General features: G+C 45.9%; 1 protein-coding gene across 1 annotated transcript in view; it reads left to right on the forward strand.

The window, feature by feature from the left end:
- Window positions 1–6,552, forward strand: part of AHI1 (Abelson helper integration site 1) — a 683,164-nt gene that overhangs the window by 116,119 nt on the left and 560,493 nt on the right.

The following is a 6,552-nucleotide window of genomic DNA, read 5'->3' on the forward strand; positions in this document are numbered from 1 at the left end:
GGATGGCCTATATCTTCCTATACTACGATTTCAAAGTTAGAATTATTCAGTTTTTGCACCAGTCAGATAATGCTGTTATGACTGTGGAGAACAAAGCCAACAGTACTGAGAAAATACTTAAGTGTTTTAATAGAGAAATTTTGACAGGTAAAAAGACCCATTTTTATTTGTTACATTTGTACCCCACGCTTTCCCAGTCATGGCAGGCTCAATGCGGCTTACATGGGGCAATGGAGAGTTAAGTGACTTGCCCAGAGTCACAAGGAGCTGCCTGTGCCTGAAGTGGGAATCGAACTCAGTTCCTCAGTTCCCCAGGACCAAAGTCCACCACCCTAGGAGCTTCACATAGGAAATGGACACCCAGGTTGGTTCATTTACTTCCAAAGTATTATACTGTTCACGAGGTGGTGAGATACCTGACACACAGATGGTAGGCAAATAGTGTGCGGCACCTTATGGGACCTTCCTAGGCTAGTGGAGTTGTGAGAACGGGATTTTGGATGTCCTCTTTGAGCCTTTTGTATATTAGGTGCTATTAGGGTGATTCCTAGTCTTCTTCACAGTGTAGAAATACAGGAGTGTTATTTATACACTATTCATATGCCTTATTTCTCTCAGCATAGAGCTTATTTGGTGGGTTGTGCAGACACTCCTGAAAGCCAGAAATGCCAGGTGGAACATAATTTTTTTTTCATGGCCTATGGCAGTGTCGTCCCAGCAGGTTATTTTGGGCAGCTCTGTTTCAATATTTGCAATTCATTTTGGGCTATCGTCTCCTAGTCTCCATTGAAGGGGTTCTTTTGGGTTTTGCTGGGGCTATGGGGTTGAGAGCCCTTGGGGATAAATTATTTGTTAGTAAATCTTGTATTTTGGGTAAGAAATGTATTCTCAGTCACTGGTTATTAGATTATCCCCCATTTATTTGTTATAGAAGGAATGGGCTTCATTCCTTGATGTAGGAATCATTTAGGTCTCACCCCGACAGCAGAAGAAAGTTTTATCCATCTGGGGAGCATAACTGCAGAAGGTATCTCCTGCATCCCTTAGTCAAGTCCTTAATCAATTCTCTGTTACTCATCAGGGTCTTCCTCATTCATCCTGAGGCCTTGGGGATTGGGGGGTTATTGTGGGAAGGGGAGTGTACATTAGTCCTTGTTTTGGTCTTGGGCCTAAGAGTCGTGGCCCGGACTGATTGTTTATTGGTATTTTTCCCATACAGATAGTTGTATTTCTCTCTGTGGGTTTGTTATTGGGTTGCGATAAGTATGGTTTGGGTTGGTGTGAAGACTGTTGTAACTGTATCTTTTTATTCTTTATACTTTAATAAAAAGAATTTCATAATAAAACATTTTGGCAGCAGTGAACATGGACCCTGCACGAGGCAGCATGGCGGTTGTTGACAGTGATTGTGAACTGCTTGAGACAACGGTGTGGCTGTCAAATGCACTCAGCTCAGGGGAGGAGCACAGCCCTCCCTGCCAGGGGGAACTGAAGTTCATGGTCATTGGTATTAAGATAAATATTTACGCAGATATAGAAGGGTTCAATAGGAAAATTGAGGATATGGGCCAGAAATTAAAGGTCGGATTTAGTAAATGGTGCCCAGTGCTCCGGGATGAATGCTATTTATAGAATAGCATTGGGCATGAGGACTTATACCAACTGAAGCCAGGTGTAAATTCCTGGTGCATATCCATGGTATTCTGTAATACTGCACGCAATTTTCCGAAACGCCCCTGACCTATCCATATCCCTCCCATGGGAACACCCCCTTTGCAGTTGCATGTGGATGCACTTAGGAATTATCCTGTAACTAGGCGTGTAAGTGTATTTCCATTCTGATCTGCTCTTTCAGCTACATTTCGGCTCCTTACATCTGTTGGAACGTGTTTCCATGCCAAAAGTTGGGCACGAAACTAACACTTAACTTTTGGTGCTATTTATAGAATTTCCTAGTAAATGACTTTGAGGGGAGGGTTATAGATTATGACACAGTTACAACTGCAGCAGTGGTGTGCTGACTTTGAAAATAAACAAGATGTACTGAAGACATTGCAGGTTCATGGTGTGCCAGAAGTGACTTCAGAACAAAACACAATGATGTTCCTGCAAAAGATTTGTCACCAATTCTTGTTGGTAGCAGGTTTCAAAGAGGAGCTACCTAAAATTGAATTTGAAAGAGCGCACCGCGCTTTGGGCCCTAAACTACAGAATAAGCCAGGGACATTATGGCACGCTTTTTGCACTTCCCAATGAAGGAGCAAGTATTGCAAGTGGCTAGAAAGGTAATGGGAGGGAGGGCTTTTTGAAGTGTTTGCAGGCGTATCATCTATGACTGTGTGTAAACAGAAGGAATTCTGGGACATCATCCATGCTCTTCTCATAGGCACTAGCTTTATGAGTGTTGTGGGTGCCTGAGGACCTCCAATATTTTTCCCTGTAAGTCTGTAGATCTGGGGCAGCAAGCTCCATGCTGCAGAGCTACAGGAAAGCACAGGACAGAAGTGCTTCTGTATCCTAGTCAGTGTTGCCAGTTACCCGGTCCCCAAACCCGCCCAAAAAGTTCACACCCCCACCCCCACCCCCGCCGTCATCAGCCCCGCCCAAAACGTCAGCCCCGCCCCCACGGCCCGAAAAACCGCACAAAAAACAGCGGAAAAACCCAAAAAACCGCGACCTGCAGCGGACAAAAATTTCCTGCAGCAGGTCGCGGAAAACTGCCCACCTGGCAACTGTGATCCTAGTTACTCCTCCCGCCTACCCCTGCAGACTGTTGACTGGTTGTGTCTGTCCAATATACTGGTAGTGGGGAAGGGATGGGAGATGTATCAGACAGACACTGACAAAAGGAACAGACAGATTCAGATAACTTTATTGATATGACAATTTTACCTATGTTGCTAAAGTAATGCCTATAGCAGTTAAGATAAAAAAGATAGAAAAAAAAAACAGAGAGAAGTACTGGGAGAAGAATAAAGGGGGCTAGGAAGGGCTGAAGGAATTTCAAGAGTTTACTGGCTGGGAGAGAGAAATGTTGGAAGAGGCAGAAAGGAGCTGTAAAGGGAAGAGAACCTGGGATGATGGGGACAGGGATTGATAGTGGAGCTGTGGGAGAGGAGTAGACACAAGCTGTGAGGGTGAGAGGAGATCAGCATGGGCTGTGTGGGAGAAGATTGCTGGTAGAAGGAGACTCTACAATTAAATCATAAGATCTAACAATGACAATGGTTGGCCTTCTCTTTTGTACTGCGCCGGCTTGCAGTTTTCAACAACACTCTCACAGGGAACATCAAATAGGGGTCAAAACTCCATCCAAAGAAGTTTTCAGCACTCCTTACACCGGGAGAGGAAACAGCCTTAGATAGTCCCCCCCCCCAGATAGCGCGGTGTCTGAACAGAGCCACCCCACCATTCTGCTCTCCCCCTTCGCATTGCAGAATTTTTAGGTTGCTAAGGAACCTTCAACACAGGGCTTAATGAGACCTCGTCTACACTGCGGTCTGCTGAGCTCACTGCGGACCTAGTTGTGGAAGCTGCTGACTTTGCTGCCTCAGGTAGTGCTTCAAATGCCTCGAGGGTTAGCAGCTTGGTAGTCAAGATGGAGTCAGCCCCTGGGGGAAAGGTCTTGACGATTGCTTTCCTCCCCCAAAATGGAAAGCACCACCAGGTAAGTTCCCTTGGAACTTTAGCAGAGCTCAAACTGGAGTGTCTAGATTCGACGCCATCTTGACTGCATCCCCCACCCCTGTGGTTTAGAATGAGATTGATACACCTGCATCTCTCATTTATTAAACAGAGTATGGTGAGATGTGTTTTATGAGCTGACCACAGACAGGAACCTTTAATGAAAATGTTGATTTTCTTGGCTTATAAAAGATAATGAAATTAGCAAATTGGTTTTACTTGTATTTTTTTAAACGTTGGAGTGGAGGAGTAGGTTGATAACCAGAAGAGTCAGGATCTAAATCCCATTGACACCCCTTGAGGTGCATAATCGAAAGGAACGCCCAAGTTTTCCAGTGGACGTCTTTGCAGGATGTCCCGGCGAAGGGGCGGGGAAACCCGTATTATCGAAACAAGATGGGCGTCCATCTTTCGTTTCGATAATACGGTCGGGGACGCCCAAATTGCGAAATTTAGGTCGACGTTAGAGATGGTTGTCCCCGATTTTCAGCGATAATGGAAGCCGAGGACGCCCATCTCAGAAACGACCAAATGCAAGCCCTTTGGTCGTGGGAGGAGCCAGCATTCATAGTGCACTGGTCCCCCTGACATGCCAAGACACCATCTGGGCACTCTAGGGGGCACTGCAGTGGACTTCAGAAATTGCTCCCAGGTGCATAGCTCCCTTACCTTGTGTGCTGACCCCCCCCAAAACCCACTCCCCACAACTGTACACCACTACCATAGCCCTTATGGGTGAAGGGGGGCACCTACATGTGAGTACAGTGGGTTTGTATTGGGTTTTGAAGGGCTCACATTTACCAGCACAAGTGTAACAGGTGGGGGGGATGGGCCTGGGTCCGCCTGCCTGAAGTGCACTGCACCCACTTAAACTGCTCCAGGGACCTGCATACTGCTGTCATGGAGCTGGGTATGATATTTGAGGCTGACATAGAGGCTGGGAAAAATGTTTTTTATGGTAAATCATTTTTATTGCAACAAAAAGATATCACATTGTTACAAAAACGCAATAATCATAACTTGTTTTATACAAACTGCCCCCCCCAACCAACCCCTTCCCTTCCCCCCTTTCCCCCCCTGCTCATCCTCCCCCCTCCCAACTCCCTTATGCAGAATCCACAGAGTACCATTAGTAGTTCAGTAGTCTACTCCTAGCTGACGGGGACAATGTGTTGAAAAAGGGGGCTCCATACAACTTGAAATTGTAATCCAGCTTTGGAGTTAAAGTCCACTATCCCCACTCTCTCCAACCTCAATAATGTTATCATGCGCGTCCTCCACTGACTTTGTGTGGGGCATCGCCGAGATAGCCATCCAGCCATGATCACTTGTTTGGCAACTATAATTGCTTTCTGGACAAAAATTGTAAATCCTGGTGGGACTGGATAGATGAATTTTGGGTGTCCCAGCAATAACCCAGAGTCACACTTCCACTTTGCTGACCAAAGACTAGAGGAATATTGGATCAAAAGTGACCAGAATCTCACCACCTCCCTGCAACTCCAGAGCATATGTCCCAGCGTGGCTCCAACTTCTCTGCATTTGGGGCATTCTCCCCATGCAGAGAGCCCCATGTGGAAGGCTCTTCTCGGGGATATGTATAAGCGGAGTGCTATTTTATATTGCAATTCCCAATGGATAGTCATGCTGGATTGTTTCCGCATTCTTAACAGATGTTCTTTAAGTTGAGACACCGTCAAATCTAACTTTATGTCATTTTTCCACATGTCTAGTAGTTTATTGTAATCTAGTTCTTCTGCTGTATCTCTAATATGTCTGTGATGGAACTTAAGTGGAACCCTTTGCTGTGCCGTGAGAGAAAAAGCCGAGGTTAGCTCCTCTTGGACGTCCTCTGCCAAGTCCTCCCACGGCAAAGACTGCACATAGTGCCTCAGCTGGAGGTAATGAAATTCATCCGAGGGACGTAAAGAGTATTCTTTCTGTAATTCTGGAAAAGATTTGATTTTGCCTTCAGGGGTAAGGACATGTAATAAATATCGCATCCCACTGCGTCCCCATCTCTCAAATGCTGGATATAGTAGGCCAGCCTCAAAGGCCGGGTTTCCACATATGGGTAGGTAAGGAGTGGTCCTTGCTGAAAAGTTGTGAAGTTTACAAATCCACTTCCACACCAGTCTCGCTGTCTTCATTATTCCAGAAACCCTCAAGATATAAGGTATCTGGGGCCCCCTTACATGTAAGTAGGTGCTAAAGTGTATTTCAGGGTGCAGCTGTAGCTCAATTGCTGTATTTGTAAAATCCTGAGATCCTCTGAACCAGTCGTTCACATGGCGCATGCCACTAGCCACTGTCATAAATTTGATGTTCAAGAGTCCCAGACCACCATATTCTGTCGGGGTACACAGCACTGAGTACGGGAGACGTGGCTTCTTCCCTCTCCATAGGAAGGTTTGCACTGTTTTTATCAGTAGTTGCTCGTCGGTCCTCTTTAAGAAGAGTGGGAGGGTCTGAAATGTATACAGCCATCTAGGAACTATGACCATATTAACCAGAGCGATTCGTCCCATTAGAGAGAGTGGCAACGCCTTCCAGGCCAACAACTGTTTTTTAGTATCTCGCAAAAGCCGTAGTACATTGAGGTCATAAAGTTTGGACAAGTCCATGGGGATATAGACTCCCAGATAAGTCAGCGAAGTCTGCGCCCATTGTAGTGGAAAAGTTCCAGGCCATGTAGTTTGTATCTCCGGGAACATCGGAAGTGCCATGGATTTGTGTAGGTTTAATTGGAAGCCAGAGAGGTTCCCATATTGTTCAATAATCTTTAGTAGTCGCCCTAGGGTTCTGGAGGGCTCCCCCAGCACCACCAGTAAATCATCTGCATAGGCCAGAATTTTTATAGTATGACCC

Source organism: Microcaecilia unicolor, chromosome 3 (assembly GCF_901765095.1).
Source record: "Microcaecilia unicolor chromosome 3, aMicUni1.1, whole genome shotgun sequence".
Classification (NCBI taxonomy): Eukaryota; Metazoa; Chordata; class Amphibia; order Gymnophiona; family Siphonopidae; genus Microcaecilia; species Microcaecilia unicolor.